At 42.7% G+C, this 20447-nt stretch overlaps 1 long non-coding RNA gene across 1 annotated transcript; it reads left to right on the forward strand.

The window, feature by feature from the left end:
* LOC110257441 lies at nt 1366-19934 on the forward strand. Its single transcript, XR_002340026.1, has 2 exons — nt 1366-1648; nt 19804-19934. It is a non-coding gene; the product is annotated as an uncharacterized LOC110257441 (long non-coding RNA).

Here is a 20447-nt window from a genome sequence, read left to right on the forward strand (position 1 = left end):
GTTGCATCAGGAAAAGAAAAGTATTATTTGACATGACCATTGTCTTCTAAGTAAGGAAACTTCTGTGCAATGAGAAGCTACTTCATGAGCTACCTTTATTCATTTAGCAAGCTAGATCCAGAAGTGGAGAAATTGCTCATTAAGGTATAGGGTGAGTAATCTGAAGTCTTCTGGGAATTGAAGGAGGCAGAGGTAAGAAAGAGCAGGCTGGAGCAGAAGGGTGAGAAGGAAGATGGCAGCGGGCATTGGGCAGGGAGGACCAGACAGGAGCTCCAGGGGTGAGGGCACTTTCCTTTGGCAACCAAAAAAGCCTATTTATTTTTAAGTTCCTATTGTGTGATTTCTTGGTGAAACTCCAATGTGATATGAAGTCTGCTACATTAAAAAATGCTGTGTGAGAGTGATTTCTGTTCTATGTTTTCCTATTTCTAACAGAACGGAACAATCTCTCTCTATGTATATATATATTGTGTAGAAAAGCTTGCCACTCATCCTATATTGAGGCAATCAGAAACCCCAGAGGTCCAGAGGTAAAGGAAACCATGATATTATAAGAATTATAAGCATCCTGGAATTTGGAGAAATTTGGAGATGCCACTGGCTGTATACTTGGAGATTCAAGAAAATCATGCCTGTGTCTCAATAACCCTTGGTTATGGGGCTCCAGCAGACTGCTGGGCTACACATGGGTATGACCGGCTTCTCTCTCTGAAAAAAGAGGACCCGCAAATAGCTCTCTGCCCATTTCTCCCTTCCTCTTGAGCTGCAGTTGCCCCACCAGCTGTCCCTACAGCCTCTTCTAAGATGGAGGAGGAGTTCCCATCATGGCTCAGTGGAAACGAATCTGACTATCATCCATGAGGACACAGGTTCAGTCCCTGGCCTTGCTCAGTGGGTTAAGGATCCCACATTGTTATAGCTGGGGTGTAGGCTGGCAGTTACAGCTCCAATTGGACCCCTAGCCCGGGAACCTCCATATGCTGCAGGCACGGCCCTAAAAAAGATAAAAAATAATAAAATTTTTTTTAAAAAAAGACGGAGGAAGCAAAGCCTCCAACCTAAACATTCTAAAGGATTTTTTTTTTTTAATTGAGGAAAAGCTGCACAATGCAAATGAACAATGGGTCCCATTTCCAGCCTCCTCCAGAAAGGGGCTGCTCTTTGATTGGGGCAGGAAGGAAATCCATTCTAAGCTTCTTAAAAACCAGTGCTGCGATGAGAACTCCAGCTTGAGACATTGCAGGAGAGGAAAGCCAAAACAGGTTCCTGATCATGGATCCAAGGTTTCCTTTCAAACCCTTATGAAACTGAACGTTTTAGCAGATGAACAAGGAAGTCTTGAAGTTACCCAGAGAAATAGGAACCATCTGAGCCATTTCAGTCACTGGACTAAGCTTTGGATGAAGGGAGAGGGAAGAAACATTTACTGAGCACTTGCCGTGTGGTCGGCTCTATGACAGCCACTGCACAAGTGTGGTCTCATTTACCACCACCTAACAATGTCTCATGGAAGCAGGTGTAATTATCCCACCATTCGGATGATGGATTTGGGGATCAGTCTTGTGACTCTCCAAATGCTGCATGGCTGGTACGTGCATTCAAGAATGCCGATGTGACTTGCCAGTGATTGATTTGGGGAGATGATCAGGTGGGTAGCTACTGTATTAGTGGATACAGAGTATTTTCATCATTGCAGAAATTTCTGCTGGGCGGTGCTATTCTAGAGAGAATAGAACAGATTGAAATACTCCCAAGCAATAGAAGATGTTATCTGTAAACATAAGAGGTGTGATAGGAATCAACGTGACGCTTTTGAAGCAGCATGGCACTGGGGCTCCAGGAGCTGGGCAGAGCTCCCTCAAGAGCAGATGCAGAGGATTCCAACCTGACAGCAGAAGAGATGATCTCTCTCCAACACTCAAGGGTGGAGAGGCTAGAGGACGTGATTTAAGTGATGCTACTCAGTGTGCAGGGCTGCAGTCAGACTTGAGATCATGTCTACATCTTGGAGGTGGGCACAGGGATATGATATCTAGTTATCTTTTTTTCCTAGCTGGATAAGAGACTGGGGTGGTGGGGCCAGCACTGACAAAGCTGTGGCAGGTAGAGGCTGAGAGCAAAACCTTCAGTCCATTTTATGTTCACTTGCAGAATGTGTTTGTGTGTGTGTGTGTGTGTGTGTGTGTGTGTGTGCTGGGAGGATAATTAAGCATGCTTTAAGCTTTGCCTAAACAGTGTGTTTTCTTGCATATCCTGGATTCCGGTTTGAATTATCCTGTGAGTACATGGGATTGGAAATGGAATCTTAGAGACAGTTTAGCATACAAACATTTCTTCCTCTCCCCTTCATCTTTGAAGATCTCTTTTAAACTCATACCCACATTGAGCTTTCTCCTTTTGGGGTTAAGAGATGAGTCAGCTAGAGCTGTAAAAGGGCTTTCTCATTAAACACTTGATCGAAATGTCCATCTAGCTCAGTCGTTATTATGCACAATAGTCTGGACCAAGTAGAAAAGACCCAAATGATGTAAGGACTTATATTCCAGCAAGGTCTGTATTTACTCAGCAATAATTTCAGGAGAAATGTCTCTGTCAACTCAGTCTCTTTGTCATAGAATCAGCTCCTGAGGTATCTCGAAGAAACAGCCACTCCTGAAGTTAGCACCCCCCCACCCAACTACGTCTGTATGTAGAATACTTGTACAAGATGCTTCTTGTGGGAGGTGGGGAATCTTGATTAAAGTCTTGCATACTCTATGCTTATGTTGGAGATTTGCAATACTTTAAACAAAGGCTCTGAAAAGTCTTGCAATAAAGAAAATTTTAAAATTCTCCTTAAGCCAGAATTTCCCAAACTAGCTTAGAAAGTATTTTCTTCCCTTCTACCTTCCTTCCTCCCTTCCTTCTTTCATTTTCTCCTTCTCCCCCACTTTCTTTTCCCCATGAAGCACTTGTAGAATAAAACTCTATAGAACATATATTAGGAACCACTGGAATACAACTGAATGATGGCATAGGATGGGGGAGGTTGTGTGTGTGTGTGTGTGTGTGTGTGTATGTTTGTCTTTCACTTTCAGGGAATCAAAAACACTGATGGGTATTTGGGGGAGCCTGTGATTTCCATTGGCCTGTTCTGGGGATCCAGAACTCACAACTTTGTGATCCTTCTTTTTAGTGATTTCTCAAATTTTACTTGTTGAGCACTAAATGCTACGTAAACTTTTATTTATCAGTTCAGTTTCAAATGATATCTATACCACAATTACTATAGGCAAAAACCTACTTTCTTATTCAATCTTCAAACATACTGCATCCAATACTTTATTGACACTTACGGTGACCTGACGTGGTTGGCATCACGTTAGTTTTTTACCATCTCTCACTTGGTATTTTTTTTTTTTTTGTCTTTTTGCCATTTTCTTGGGCTGCTCCTGCGGCATATGGAGGTTCCCAGGCTAGGAGCTGAATTGGAGCTGCAGCCACCGGCCTACGCCAGAGCCACAAGAAGTCAGGATCTGAGCCGCGTCTGCAACCTACACCATAGCTCATGGCAACGCCAGATCCTTAACCCACTGAGCAAGGCCAGGGATCGAACCCACAACCTCATGGTTCCTAGTCAGATTCGTTAACCACTGAACCATGACAGGAACTCCAGTCTCACCTGATGTTATCACAACTTCCTAGTTTACTCCCTTTCTCACAATGTTATCTTAGCGCTCCCCCTTGAATCCTTCCATCTCACCATGACGAAGATTACTATAGCAAAAGATTCCCCAACTTGAGCCACATCATGACTCCACCAGGTGAACCTCAACCAGTTTTTCTGAAGTCATTTGAACTTGCGACCCATCTCTGCCCTTGCCAGCGCTGTTCCTTCCTCTTTATATGCCTTAGTTCTCATTCGGCTACAAAACCTGTAAGATCTAGTGTCATTGTCATGACCCCTGCTGAGTGTTTCTTGGTATTTACAGGAAAAAGTTATTTATCCCCTCTTCTGTTTTCATATTACATTTTGTACTTATCTACACTTTTTATTTTTAAGTCTTAATGGAAATTATTGGATAGAAGATTGTCAAAATGATTTTGCAAAAAACAAAACAAAACTGTGTGGGACTCAATCTTTGCTATCTTCTAGCCTTATCTGGTAAACCTACGCTATTGTCATTATCTACAACTGCCATATACATTATGTGAAAGGCACTGGACTATGTATGTTACATAAATCTTCTCTTCAATCATTAAGACAAAATAATTTTTGTAATCCTCACTCTTCAGATGGCCTTATTCAAGCGTGTCTGGCCCCAAAATCTATGCTACTGCCACTATGCAGCACAGCGTCTTGGGTACATGACTAGGCTACTCAACACACTCTATGTTTATAACAGTTACTTTTAAGACCTAAATAAACCTTTAAAGGCAATATTAATAACCACACTTATAACCAAGGAAAGTGAGTTTTATTTGCCTAAGATACATAGCAGGTTGATGACAGATTAAAACCCTGTCCTCTTTCCAGTACCCCCCACAGCCTCAGGTTTCCATCATTCAGGAGACAGCAGCCTGGGACTTAGAATGGAGACGAGGGAGTTGTATTGGGTCCTTAGTCATGAAAGTAGATTCAGGATTCCTAGTCTAAGGACATACAGGGGAAAGAGGAACATGTTAGACGGCACCACGGGAGTGCAAACAACAACAAAATCCAGACAAATCACCCTATTTATTCAACTAATGAATTGCAAGGAAAGAGAGGGAAAAATAAAGAAGAAATGGAGAGAGGGGAAGAAAAGGAAGGTAGGGAGAGAAATGTTGTAAACTAAAACAGGGTTAAATGACATAGCAAACATTGGAATGTATGGATTTTATTTCAATCTCATTTTTAAATAAAGGATTATACAAATGACTTAAAAAGAAATCAAGGAAAATCTGAATACTGATTGAGGATTTGATGCAATTAATAAATTATTAATAATTTTTGGGTTGATAAAGTAATTATAGTTAATAAGGAAGCCCTATTGGTAAAATATGAATACTACCCAAATATTGATACAAGTAAAGCATCATTTTCTTTAGATATGATGACTGTGTTTTAAGTATAGTTAAGAAAAAGTCATATTTTTTAAAATGATTTTTATTTTTTCCATTATAGTTGGTTTACTGCATTCTGTCAGTTTTCCACTGTACAGCAAAGTGACCCAGTCACACATATATATACAGAATTCTTATTCTCACATTATCCTCCACCATGCTCCATCCCAAGTGACTAGATATATTTCCCAGTGCTATATAGCAGGATCTCATTGCTTATCCATTCCAAAGGCAAGAGTTTTTATCTATTAACCCCAGATTCCCAGTCCATCCCACTCCCTCCCCCTCCCCCTTGGCAACCACAAGTCTGTTCTCCAAGTCCATGAGTTTATTTTCTGTGAAAAGGTTTGTTTGTACCATATATTAGATTCCATACATAAGTGACATCATATGATATTTGTCTTTCTCATTCTGATGTACTTCACTTAGTATGAGAGTCTCTATTTCCATCCATGTTGCTGCAAAGCATTATTTTGTTCTTTTTTATGGCTGAATAGTATTCCATTGTGCATATACACCACATCTTCTTAATCCATTCCTGTTGATGGACATTTATGTTGTTTCCATGTCTTGGCTATTGCAAATAGTGCTGCAATGAACATACAGGTGCATATATCCAAAAAAGTCATATTTTAGAGGTAAATACTGAAATATTTACATATAATATGATGTCTGAAATTTGCTTCAAAATAATCTGGGGCAGAGGGAATGAGTGGGAGGTGTAAATAAAACCCAAATTGACCACAATTTTTGAGGTGACTGATAGATACATGAAAGTTCTCCTTTTGTCTACATTTGAAGTTTTCTATAATAAAAAGTTAAAATTAAAGAAACCCTGCTTTTGCAGATATAAATATTAAGATATGTATTGATACAATGATGGATATCATTGATATACTTTAAAATAATATGAGAGAAGCCAATGCATAACAGTTGAGATAAAACTGGATTGGCCAAGAGCCTATGGTTGTTGAAGTTGGGTGATGGGTATTTGGGGGTTCACTCTACTATTCTGTCTAAATCAAATTTTTTTTATGGCCATACCCATGGCATATGGAAGTTCCCCAGCCAGGGGCTGAATTTGAGCCACAGCTGAGACATACACCATAGCCGTGGCAATGCCAGATTCTTTAACCCACCGCACTGGGCCAGGGATCAATTCAAAACTCTGAAGCAACCCAAGCCACTGCAGTTGGATCCTTAACCCACTGAACCACTGTGGAAAATCCTAAATTCAAAATTTTAATTACAAGACATTAAAAGTAAATGATCAGACCCATTATAGGAGCAGAAATGTTGATAGATGTTTTGAATGTTTTATTATCAAAAAATTGAGCTATCAAAATCAAATCATGTCTTTGAACCCAGTTCTTGTCCCAGTAGCCTGACTGGTGCTTATTTGAAAAGTTTGCTAGGACTACTCATGCCCAAATAAATTGCCAGGAGTGGGGGTGATTACAGACATTTCTCCTTGTGCTCCTACAACTTGTCATCATGGCAGCCTGTGTTTTGAAAATTGATTTGGATTTACCCTTTGATTTATTAAAGTATACACATTTTTGGCCTAAGATAAAATTTGCCCTTTTTATATCATGTGACCAGGGTAAAATAGTCCAAGAGATATCCCACGTTTGCCAAAGTGAGATTGGTGTGATACAATTGAGAGTGTCCATAGTAACTCTTTCTACTCCAGTGCTGGTTGGTTCAAGATGAGGACCTGCCAAAATTTCCCAACAGGAAGGAGGAAGTGAGATGCAAGCAGTAAGAGCTGGGGCCTGGGAGTGATTAATTAGACTTGTTTCAGAAAGAGAAAGGTCACTTAAGTTCACCAACCCCAAGGGTAAAGCAGAATCAAGTTCCATCTGGGTCAAGGTTGATGTGTAAGAAGTGTTATTGGGGTAGTGGGGGAGGCGACAGAGACAGAGAGTCTGCATCTTAGCTGAATTTTGTGTGTGTGTTTTCATCCTGTAATGTCAGGCTCACCCAATGAGGTCTATTCAGGATGTCGTAGGGTTGCTCATACAGATACAAGTCCTTGTGGTGTGAGGGTCTAGGATTCAACGCCATGGTTCTTTCCGGAGATACGTTACACAAAGCATCAAAAATGGGAGTCAGGAACAAGTAGAGAACAGGCAGGCCTTAGGCAACACCCAGGAGTTTGGAATGAAAGGGCCCATGTGGATATCTGGGTTGGTATTTTCTCTCCCACATTTGTCGACACCATGAAATCGAATGGTAACTACATCTGACTCACTTCCCTGGTGAGCAGGAAGGTACTCCTATCTTTCTAAGCTGTGTCCCCATTACCCTAGGACTGCACAGAGCTGAGGATACTGGTGGCAGTTGGCAATGCCCACGACTGTGCTGGGAAGGGCTGGGACAAGTGTGGTGAGAGATTTCTTCCAGCTGCTTCTTCCCTGGCCCGTGAGAAAATACAAGGCAGCATAGTCTAGAAGATGGCTTCTTTGGCAGCCCAGTTTAAACTGAGCTGAGCCTGAAGCTAATGGTCTGGGCCAACAGCCACAGACCTTGACAGCCAAGGCTTCCTTGAGTCAAGGAGCCTCAAATCCTGCAATCTACACTCCGCACTCTATGCTGTTTACTTATCTGATGGAGCTGTTCCCTTGGAGAGCTGAGTTATTCCTGTAATGCAAAGTGACAGAGAAAATAAAAACACCCAGCTGAGAAAAAGCCATAATGTTAATGTGAAACACAAACTTTCTGTTCATCTGAATCTCAGTTTATTTTCAAACAGAACCGTAACGGCTCAGATCCTAGAGACTGGGAGGAGCTCTTGCCACAGCTGCCCGGCTCTCAGATCCTTGCCTTCTGGTCTTAATCCTTTGCACTTTTCCCAGGAGTCGAGATGGTATGATGTGGCTTCGCCCTCCCTGAGTATAACTCAAAGACTAAGGAAGTGCAAATTCTTGAATTTATAGTAGGAGCCTGAACTTTATGTCACCATGTTCTGCCCACTAACCCTGAAGTTCCTCTGACTGAATAAAAGCTTGGCCCAAGTTTCCCAGGAGCTTTGTTCTGGATGAATCTGGCTTTTGTGTTCCATCTGAGCCAAATTTGGGGTCTGATCCCAAACTCTTACAGCTGGCATTGAGCAACATCTGGTTGGCACCTTCTCTACCCCATTTCCTGCTGTTTGCCTGCATTTTTTGGAATTAACTCAGTTTTCTTAACTTTTTTTTTTTTCCCTTGAATGTTTTCTGAACAGTATTATCCATAGAAGAGCTTTAGCCATATAAAGCCCTAGGGAGAATCCTGCTATGTAGGCTGCTTCCTGTCCTCACTCCACCCCAAAACTGGAAAAACAGGAGCCCATGGTGGAAAATGAGGAGATGCAGTCCAAGTTTAGAAGAAAAGCAGGAAATTATTCCAGAGGAGCAGGTTTCATGAAGCAAGGGGAGGCAAACTGTGTCAGATTAGACCTCTCTAAGAAGCTGGTTCAGGAAAGTGGCCATTAGGCTAAGAATTGACGTCCTCAATTAAAGAGGCTTGTGATGGTCAAAACCAGAATTCAATACATTTACATTGAGAAGTGCATGGCATTGGGGAGGAGAAAAAGGTAAATAGTGCATTTTCAAGGGATTTTCTCTTGAGCATCAGTTCTCAACTTGGGTCAGACATTAGAATTCCCTGGAGAGAACTTGAAAAAATCCTGATGCCTGGGCTCTATCCCAGGGAATCTGGTTTTTTGTTTGTTTGTTTTTAAACAGGAAAACCAGTTGAATTGTTTGTAGTCCAAGTGAAAGTAGCCAATAGAGAGGAAGAGATTAAAAATGCAAGATGGAGAGTTTGTGCTGGGTATCTCTCCATCTCTCCTACACTGTGAATCCTGCTCCGCAGAGGCAACCACTGACTATTTTCTGGGTAGGAATTCTTAAATGGGCATTTTTTGGAATATATTTTAAGGGCTAAAAGCTAGATAATTGCATAGGACTGTGACAAATAATAATAAGACACTGCTGTGACTCTCCAACATATATTTACCCAGGGAACTCTCTGACAAACTCAATTTATTTTTAATTTTTTAATTTTTTTTTTTTTTGTCTTTTTGCTATTTCTTGGGCCGCTCCTGCGGCATATGGAGGTTCCCAGGCTAGGGGTCCAATCGGAGCTGTAGCCACCGGCCTACACCACAGCCACAGCAACGCGGGATCCGAGCCGCGTCTGCAACCTACACCAGAGCTCACGGCAATGCCGGATCCTTAACCCACTGAGCAAGGGCAGGGACCGAACCCACAACCTCATGGTTCCTAGTCGGATTCGTTAACCACTGCGCCACGACGGGAACTCCCTAATTTTTTAATTTTTTAAATGTTTATTTCTTTTTATTAGTACCATTATTTTTTCTCTTTAGGGCCACACCTGCAGCATATGGAAGTTCCTGGGCTAGGGATTGAATCAGAGCTGTAGCTGCCACCCTACGTCACAGTCACAGCAACGCCTGATCCGAGCTTCACCTGCGACCTATGTCGAAGCTTGTGGCAACGCAGTATCCTTAACACACTGAGGGAGAGGCCAGGATCAAACCCAGATCCTCATGGATACTAGTAGGGTTCTTAACCTGCTAAGCCAGAATGGGAACTCCCAAGCTCAACTGTTTGAATGATGTCTACAAATAGGTTAAATTTATATGGGTGATTTTATTTTATTTATTTATTTATTTTTGTCTTTTTTGCTATTTCTTGGGCTGCTCCAGTGGCATATGGAGGTTCCCAGGCTAGGGGTCCAATGGGAGCTGTAGCCACCGGCCTACACCACAGCCATAGCAACGCCGGATCCGAGCCGCATCTGCAACCTACACCACAGCTCACGGCAACGCCGGATCCTTAACCCACTGAGCAAGGGCAGGGACCGAACCCACAACCTCATGGTTCCTAGTCGGATTCGTTAACCACTGCACCACGACGGGAACTCCTATATGGGTGATTTTTAAGAAATGGTGAATACAAGGAAGGACTATGGGCAGACAAAGGTAGCCACATTCTTTAAAAGTTTACCAAATTTTGCAACAATGATTTTACTTGCTCTGAGGCACCATTTGAGAATGGATCACTAAAGAGATCATTGGTGAGCATTTTGACAGGAATGCTATGTTCACCTGGAGCCAGCATGCACTTGGTAAAATAAATTAGGAATTAGGTGAAATGACTGTTTATTTCCTTAAAAATATGTCTTTAGGTTAGTAGTTCAAGAAGAAAGAATAGAAATAGTGTACCTGAAGTGAATAAGGGACTTGAAATGTGAAGTCATATTTTTGTGGACAAGCTGGGGGTTATGTGGTCTGGATAATATTGCAGTTGGGATGCTTTTAGATGACAGTAGCCAAAGGATGCTATAAATGGATCAACCTCGGCTGAAAGAGGGAGAATCTCTATCCTAAATTCTATCTTATTTTATATTTTACTTTCATTGCCTTTTGTGAAAACACATGTACCTGTACCATGTTATACATACATACACACATATGTATATGTAATAGGTGTAAAATAAGGATTTGCTGAGTGATGAATACAAGAATGCATGTCTGAACAAATGCATGAATGATTGCAGGAATCTGGGAGGGGTAAATAGCTAATAATCCAGGTGACACAATTAGGGGAAAAAGCAAACAACTGCTCAAGCAATGAACAAGAAAGTTCATTGACCTGCCATCAGTAGGTGGGAATGCAAGGATCTTTGTTCTTTTGTGCAGATCTCAAACTTCTAAAGCACAAAGGCGAGGCTGGGTGGCTGCCAGTAAACTTTGTCTGTTTCCTAAGCTTCCTTGTTCTCTGGCTTTATGCTGCTTTAACATTGGACTGAATGTGTGAATGTGGGTTTGAGGCGGGGGGAACTTGCAGGGTCCCACCAAATTCCTCTCTCTTTTCCAGTCTTCCCAAGAGAGCCCAGGTTAGTTATTAAAGCTTTATCAGTTTTCTTTCTTTCTTTCTTTCTTTCTTTTTTTTTTTTTTTTTTTTTGCTTTTTAGGGCCGCACCCGAGGCATATGGAAGTTCCCATGCTAGGGGTCGAATCAGAGCTACAGCTGCTGGCCTATACCACAGCCACAGCAACTAGGGATCCGAGCCCTATACCACAGCTCACAGCAATGCTGCATCCTCAACCCACTGAGCTAGGCCAGGGATCAAACCTTCATCCTCATAGATCCTAGTTGGGTTCATTAACCGCTGAGCCACAAAGGGAACTCCAAGACTTTTCTAATTAACCATCTCTCTACTAGAGGCACTCCCAAGCTTCTAGTGGTACCCAATTTGATGAGTGTAAGGAGACTCAACCCCTTCATCTCTGGGTCCATTTCTGGGAGGTCATTCATTCTTTTACTTTCTCTGAATTTATTTTCAAGCCATGCAAATGAGATTCCCTTAACTATTTTTGGAACGTTTTAAAATTGAAACTTGAACATCAGTTGTTTGTTCAGCTTGTGCTTAGAGGTGACATCAGCTTTGTGAGCATATGCTGGTCTGACCTGGACTCACCAGCCAAGCCTTCATTTCTGGGGACAAAGAAAGAATGTCCCTCTCTCCCCTTTCATAGCCTCATATCTATCTTGGTTAAGACTAAGTTCTTTGATGAGAACTTTTAGGATCTACTCTCTTAGCCCATTTCAAATATACAATACCACGTTATTAATTATAGTTGCCATACTGTCCAGGACATCCCAAAACTTTTGTAGTTTATACCTGGAAGTTTGTAACTTTTGGCCACACCCCACTGTTCATCTTTGGCAATCACCAATCCGTAATCGTATCTCAATACAAAAATTGACACTTTGTTTATGATGAAGCAGCCCTGGAGGACACGAAGGGGAACTCCCTGTGGGAGAGGCAGTGCTAGGAACAGTCATCCTGTGGTTGAAAGCCCAGGCTCTGCCTGGTGCACCCTCCACACTTTATATTCCTGGGGCTAAAGTACGGTTCATGTTGTCCTGGAGCTTGTTGGAAATTCAGCATCTTGGGCTCAGTCCTAGACCTATTGAATCACATGCGGCAGTTTTACAAAATCACCAGGGGATTCACACACACATTAATGTTTGGAAGCCCTGATCTGTGTTCCCCAAGACAGGACGATGAGGGAGGAAGTGAGAAAGGAGGAAGGGGCGAGGAGGAGAGGGAAGAGGAGAGAATGGAAACAAGTCAAGTTGAATTTATATGAATATGAGGTGAAGGTGGTCTGAATTCGAGACAAGCATGATGTACAACTGTACCTCAGTGCATATGGTGGCACCAAACAATTGCTACAAGTTTTTCTCCCTTTAATAGAACATAAATATCATGCAACCTAGGAGGAATTACTTGCATACTCACCTTTTACTTCCGGTCTTGGGAAAGGTTTTTATATAGGTTAAACACACCCTATGTATATATATATATATATATATTAGCAAACTCTTCAGTATAGGGGGAAGAAAAGTGAGTTTTTCATCCTAGTTTGGGGTACTTAGCAAAAAACCCAGGTTGGGGAGACAACTGGATCCAGCCATGCAGTGAGCATGTTGCACATAATGCACAGTTGCTCTCAGGGAGTTCCAGGTCTGTTGTGGGGGGACCTCAGGGAAAGAACACTAGTGTCTGATGAGAGTGGAAAAGCAGTCAGAGGGAGTGCTCTAGACAGGGCAATGCTTGAGGTGGGCCTTGAAGGCTAGCTTGACATTTGCCAGATATTCTAGAGCAAGATGGCCGTGTTCACTAAGGCAGTGGAGCAGAATAATGTGGCTGAAGTTCAGGATGGGGGGAAGTGGGAGGTGAGGAGATGATGGGAGGATGGTGGAGGTGGATGAGCCCAGATCAGCAGAACCTTGAATGCCAGTCTCAGCAAGGGAAGATTTGAATCAACATTTTCCTTTTAGAAAGATAATATGAAACACAGTGCAGGTGAGGGGCAGGTAGGGGTGGGGTGGAATGAAGAGGGGTTAATGGTGAAGGTAGGTTGTAGTGCTGGAGTGAGGGAAACCTGTGCAGAGAGCAGTTGCCTTGTTAAAATAAGACTAGACTGGAGTTCCCATCATGGCTCGGCAGTAATGGACCTGACTAGTATCCATGAGGATGCAGGTTCGATCCCCGGCCTCGCTCTGTAGATGAAGGATCCAGTGTTGCTATGGCTGTGGTGTAGGACAGCAGCTCCAGCTCTGATTCAGCCCCTAGCTTGGGAACCTCCATCTGCCATGGGTGCAGCCCTAAAAAAAAACAAACCAAAAAAACCATAGATGCTCATGAGTAAATAGACTTTAGTCAGTGCCCACTGTGGAGGGAGAAGGAATCAGGAAGTTTCAGAGGAACTCAGGAAAGATTCAGGCTTTCCTGTCCCAGTGCTGTTTTATTTATTAGCAAATGATCCCCAATTGTCACAAACCTCATTGCTGAGTCTTCAAGTGCTGGCTGTAGAAGAACAAGAAGGCTGGAAAGCCCAGAAGCGGTTTTCTCTCATTATCATGTTTTGTTTAGTTCTTCGAGCAACTGTTTCTAGTTGGTGAAGCTTTGCAGAAAACCCCAAGTGTCTTTTACCACCAGGACAGACATCAGTCACTCTCAGTGGTGAAGAAACCCAAAGAATGAACGCCCTGTCGGCACTTTCGTTGGGCACTCACGTCAAACTTTTGAAGGCGCGTTGGTGTGGTGCAGCACACAGAAAAAATACGGGTGGGAAGATGGAAAGGGAGGCATGTTGACGATTTTCAAGAGTTGACAGTAGCCCCCAGTTCTACTCTGCTAAACCTGGATATTTAAACCCTGTCAGAAGACAACGCCACTTGGCTTTCTGGGAGGTGTGAGACCTGGGGTGTATGGATCATGACCCTGTTGTCAACTCCTCTACAATATTTTTTACTGTTTTTCACCCTCCAAACAGCTAAGGTTGCATTTTGGCCCTTCTGCATCCTCCTTGTACCCCAGGGTTACTGTTTTGGTTTTTTTTTTTGTTTGTTTTTTGGCTTTGTCAATGACACGCAAAGGCCAGGAATCGAAACTGCACAAGAGGAGTTCCTGTCACGGCTCAGTGGTTAACAAACACAACTAGAATCCATGAGGACGTGGGTTCAACCCCTGGCGTAGCTCAATGGGTTAAGGATCCAGTGTTGCTGTGAGCTGTGCTGTAGGTTGCAGGAATGGCTTGGATCCCTAGTTGCTGTGCCTGTGGTGTAGGCCAGCAGGTGTAGCTCTGATTCGACCCCTAGCCTAGGAACCTCCATGTGCTGCAGGTGTGGCCCTAAATAGACAAAAGACAAAAAAAAAAAAAAAAAAAAAAAGAAAGAAAGAAAAAAACCCCAAAACTTCAAAGGAGCAGTGACCTGAGCCACAGCAGTGACAATGCCAGATCCTTAACCCACTGCACCACTAGGGAACTCCAACTCCAAGTTTTCTTAACTGGGGTCCTATGGTTCTTGAAAGAGCCTCAGAACATTCTGCAATTGAATGCACACTTGACATGCATGCCCACAGCTTTTTGACATTTTCCTGACAGAGACTCCAGAGCAATACATGAGATTCTCAAAAGATCCATGACCTAGAAAAGAAGAAATCACTGCTCTGCACATCGCGACCCCTCCTCAGTCCTAAGCAAGCACATCGCCTCCATCTGCACCAGCGTAAAGTCCTCAAGGCTCTCCTCAGCCAACACTGCTGTCCTGAGCTCCCAACCGCTATCTCGATTGCTGGTTTGGCTGCTCACGCAGCAATGCGCACAGCCCAGACCTGAGTTTATATCTTCTCCAACTCGTGTTCCATCCTCTGTGCATCAGAAAATGCCTCACACTCCTTTCTTAATCTTTGCAGCCAAGTCCAAATAACATGACCTCTGCTTTTGAAAATTTCCTTCCCCCTTAGATTTTCTGTTACTTGGAGAACAGAATCCAAAGTTGTAAACAGGGTGTAGGGGCCCTTGAATGAGGGATCTCATCTTATCTCTCATCATCGTGCCATCTTCTCCTCCCCTGGCGCTGTGCACACGTTCACATTTCTGTCTTTGTGCCACCTGGTCCCTGCGCCTGGAACTCTGTCCAGGTGAGTGCCCGACAACCACATTTGCAAGACTCAACTCAGCCATGTCATCTCTTTGATTTCTTCCTAACTACCAAGCCCCTTCCTTCTTCCACATATATACAGTGTTTTTGGCATAGTACTTAACTCGGTAGATTTGTTTCTTTGTCTCCTTGCCAATCTCTCTAGCTCAGCCCTGTGTTTGTTGCAGGCAGAGACGGTGGTTTACATATTGTTGAATCCATAGGGCCTTAGAGCCAGAAGGCTTGGCACTCTGGGGCGGGGGTGGCTCTAAAAAGAAAAGAAAATAAAAATAAACACAAGTAATCACAGTGGGCTAAGACCTTTCCTTGTTTTCTCATTAAGTTTTTCCAGCAGGTCCATGGAATAAATGTCATGATTGACCCCTTTTACACATCAGGAACATGAGACTCAAAATAAGATATTGGCTCAAGGTAACACAAGGCTGGGAGTTGAACTCAAGACATCTAGATCCAGAGTCTTAACCAGGGTGCTGATTATCTTCCTAATCCCTGGGGAGTGTAACACACAATGGGGTATGGTAACCTGTGGGAGGCGGAAGAAAGCAGGTCCTGGAATCAGACTGCCTGGGGACTACGGGATGTGCAATAGAAAATTTCCTACCATCTCTAAGGCTCAGTCTTATTCCAAAGGGTTACAAAGACGAAATAGGATGGTATATCTATAGCCCTCTGTGGAACAGGATAAGCAATCAATACATGTTTATTATTTACATTATCATTTTTATTATTAGATATTTGAATGCAGTCCCTTCTGTTCTGAACCAGGCTGCACTCAAGAATAATACTAAACATCACAAAATCCAGAGTTGCTCTGGGTCTTGGGTAACAAATGTCCACTTCAAAACACAGCTTATTAAAATGGCCATAACTTCCAGAGTTCCCTCCATGCCTCCTATTCCTCTGCTATGTTAATGAGTCGTAATAACCCCTTAAAAGAAAACCTTTTAACATATTTTCAGTTTATCTCAAATGTTTCCTTCCTTTGTCCTCAAGGTTGGGCAGTAATTAGAAAAAAAACGATTCTCTTTTCCTTTCTTTCTCAGATCCTGCTCTAGTTGAGCAGGCCCTGGCTCCCTGCCCACCCACCTTTATTCCAGATGTTACCCTGGCGAACCTCTCAGGCTGTAACCAGGCAACCATTGGGAAGAGGGCTCTTCTGGCGTGGGGCCTAGAAACAGAAGAAAAACAAATAGGAGGATGTCTTGAGTCTTCTACTTACTTTGGTTTTCCAATCTCATTTCCCTCAAACTTTTATTATTTTTGTAATAGAAACGGGGGGTTGGTATCTGGGCTGTCTGTTCACACACCAAATGTCCGGTCTGTTGTGGAGCAGGGCTAGATCTGGGCTCTGGTTGGATTTGATCCTATTGATCCTGATTTGGAACCGTGACAGCCAAGGAAAACATTCCTACGCCCCCTCTCACTGGAAAGGAAAGCTTGGACCATGTGGCTTTATAGTGATGAAGTTCAGGGCCCAGCTGAGAAATGGCTCTCAGACCACTCAATAATTGTGTGCCATTAAGCTAGGTATCCAACACAGAATTTCTCTGCTCAGTTTTAAATGTTAAAACATCTCTTCAGGGCACACCCACCTTGCCCTCTTTTGCCTCTTGCCTTATGGCTTAGTCTTCATGGTCTCCCATTATGTGCATGGCTTAGCATTCAAGCCCTCCCATCCCAATTCTGTTGGAAAGATCATTTCAGACACAAAGGCAATGATATCATAAGCTCATTTAAACCTCTTCAGTGGCTCTGCATAGCCGACTGTCCCAATTCTCAAAGTCTAGAATGCTATCTTGGAGAAGCATTGTTTGTTCATTCTGCACTTATTTCCTGAGTACCTATCTCATGTCAGGCATCTATGAGGTACTCTGGCTATATCTTATAAACAAAGCAGAAAAATCCCCTCGCCCTCGTGGAACTTGCATTCTTAGAGTGGAGGGAGACAATGAATTAGCAAGTGAAAAATGTGATCTGTCAAATGTGTTGAGTTCTATGAAAAGTGATAAACAAGGGCAGAAAAGAGAGGGTGTAAAAGCAGGGGCAGTCTCTGGAGGGTTCACTGAGAAAAGGAACTGGGGAGAGATCAGTAATTGGTGACAGATCCAGCCAAGAAGGGGACATCTGGAGAGAGAACATTCTAAGTAGAAGGAAGAGCAAGTGCAAAGGCCCTGAGCTGGGAACTTGCCTGATGTGTCTGAGCTATTACAATGGGGTCAGAGGCTGGAGCAGAATGGGGAGGAAAGAGAGTAATGGAGATGAATTCAGAGAGGTAGCGGGGGGCATATGTTACAGATTCTTTATAACTTTGTAAGGACATTGCCTTTCACATGTGGTGAGAAGAGAGTTCATAGGATGATTCTGAGTAGAGTAGTGACCTAATCTAATTTCTTCTTTCTCTGATCATTTAGGTGCCTATAGATTTTTTTTTCTTTCTAGAAGGCAAGGGCCAAAGCAGGGAGACTTGTTAGGAGATTGTTGAAATTGCTTGGTAAGAAATCCCGGGGGATTGGGCCAGAGTGGTGGTAATTTCAGTCAGTGCCTCTTGTTTGACCATTCTCTCCAAATAGACATCCACTTTCTAGTTGAATTCCTCTAGCCACAGAGAAATTTCATTTAGTCACTGACTTTTGCCTCAGCTTATTTTTTTTTTTTTTTTTTTTTTTTTTACACTGTAGCCTAATTCATTTTTATCATCTTCTGTTGCAGGCACAGTAAGAGTTAACTTCTCAACAAACTCACACCACTTTGCAGACGACAGAAAACACCCAGTGTAATATTATCCTTATAAAACATATCTTTCCATAATGTGGTCCAAAGCATAGAGAATATTTTTACTCTAGCATTTCCTGCCATTAATGTTTTCCTTTTGCAATCTCCAGATAGTGTTATGAGCGAGTTTTGTGTTATAAAAAGCTATATAAACACTCTCACCTTGTAATCTACTGTAATGGCATTAGTTAGACAGCCGTAGGCCTTTCTGTTTTCTCTCCCTTCCCTCTGAAGTGTAACAACACTAAAGTGTTATATCTTTCAGAGCTGGATGAGATAATGTCTCTTAAGAATGAGCTGGGAGAGGTAAAGAGCATTATATGGAGGCAGCACGGACACTCTGAGAGCAAAGTGGGTGAACAGAGCTTGGCAAAATTCCCATTCCAACTGATAGCTACCAAGCCATGACACATGTATTTCTGTTGGAATTATTTTATTAAAATAAAAGTATACCCTGGATTTCCTGTTGTAGCTCAGTGGTAATGAATCTGACTAGTATCCATGAGGACTTGGGTTTGATCCTTGGCTTTGCTCAGTGGGTTAAGCATCAGGTATTGCTGTGAGCTGTAGTGTAGGTCTCAGATGTGGCTTGGATCTGACGTGGCTTGGATCTGATATTGCTGTGGCTGTGGCATAGGCTGGCAGCTGCAGCTCCGATTCGAACCCTAGCCTGGGAACTTCCATGTGCCGCAGGTGAGGCCCTAAAAGGACTAAATAAATAAATTAAAGTGTACTCCAATTGATGGTAGAGTAGTGAGAATGGGAGTAGTGAGATGGATGGACTTGGGAGTAGTGAGAGAGGAAAAACTTTCTTTCCTATAGGTTGACTCTGAGGGATTGGAATATTTGCTGGGCAATGAAGGACAAATGAATTTTTTTTCTTTTTTTGTCTTTTTGCCTTTTCTAGGGCTGCTCCCACAGCATATGGAGGTTCCCAGGCTAGGGGTCCAATCGGAGCTGTAGCCACCGGCCTACGCCAGAGCCACAGCAACACAGGATCTGAGCCGCATTTGCAACCTACACCACAGCTCATGGCAATGGGGGATCCTTAACCCACTGAGCAAGGCCAGGGATAGAACCTGCAACCTCATGGTTCCTAGTCAGATTCGTTACCCACTGAGCCACGAGCGGAACTCCAGAACAAATGCATTTTAGACCTACAAGCCTTGGTCAATTTTCAAACACCTGTCAAAGCCACAGACTAGGTTCCGTACTTTGTAGTAAAGATAAAAATATGAGTTAAACAGACCCTTACCCTTGGTGTACTTTATACGGGGAGGAAAGAAATGTGTCCAGAAATCTGCAGTGTTAGGAGATGCAAGGCAAAGAAATGGTAAAAAGAAGGCAGTGATTAACACCCTGAAAGTTATTTAACAGCTCTGAGGATATAAGTGTGCAACACACCAGGGAGCTCTAATGACACAGAAATAGCTTGCATTTAGTATAAAACTGGCCTAATTCTGGAATCTGCTCCTTTGTAGAAACTTCTATATCCCATTCAATGTCCACTGTCTTCTTCTTTCTCGGGAAAAACAAACAAAAATCCCATTTGACATAGGATGAGAGTGGCCGAGTAAAAGTTGGCATTTCCTAAACTCCCGCATATCACAGTATTGATACATAAACTGACAGATGATGTGGAGGCTTCTTAAAGAGAGCTAACACTGCCGGCAGAGGTCCCCTTATTATACTACTCTTTCCTGCTGTCTGGAATGACGATGGTAATAGCTGAAGCTCCAGCAGCCATTTTGAGACTAGAGGCTGCGTGTGAAGGAGAGTAGAGGTTAAAAATTGAGTCTAGGGTCATTGATAAATCTGTAAGGTAGTTATACGAGTCTTGGATTGTCTACCTATGAACTCGTTTACCTGGAAGAGAAATGATCTTCAATCTCATGTGTTTCCCTTTTACTTCCAGTCTTTGTCACTAACAGTGAACAAAACTCCTAACTGATATATCCTACCTTTAAATGGAATGTGGAAACTGACACTGGAAGGCATCCAATAAGCACATTTGCTCTTGCCTCCACCCACCGTCTTTCCTTACAGGTAATTTTTAAAATTAGAAACCGAAGAAAATTTAAAGAGTGATTAAAGAGGCAAAAACATTTCAAAATTTTGAAATGGAGCTCTCAAAATTCCCTGGTGGCTAATGTTGGGTTAAGGATCTGGTGTTATCACTGCAGTGGCTCAGGTCACTGCTGTGGCATGGGTTTGATCCCTGGCCTGGGAATTTCTGCATGTCACAGGAACAGCCAAAGGAAGGAAGGAAGGAAAGAAGGAAGGAAGGAAAGAAAGAGAGAGAAAGAAAGAAGGGAGGGAGGGAAAGAAGGGAAGGAGGAAGGAAGGAAGAAAGGAAGGAAAGAAATGGAGCTGTCAGAAGGGAAAATACCTTTTTTTTGTGAAACATTTGTTTGAAGTGAAAACTGAAGAATGAAGTCTTGACATGTTTAGGAAAGATAAGAAACACTCCATATTGCTCCTTCCTTATCAGGTCACTAGTGGTGCCACTGAGGTCACATAGAAAGGTTTTATAAGCATCCAAAATAGTCCATTTTTAAG

The sequence above is a fragment of the Sus scrofa genome, chromosome 17 (genome assembly GCF_000003025.6).
Source record: "Sus scrofa isolate TJ Tabasco breed Duroc chromosome 17, Sscrofa11.1, whole genome shotgun sequence".
Classification (NCBI taxonomy): Eukaryota; Metazoa; Chordata; class Mammalia; order Artiodactyla; family Suidae; genus Sus; species Sus scrofa.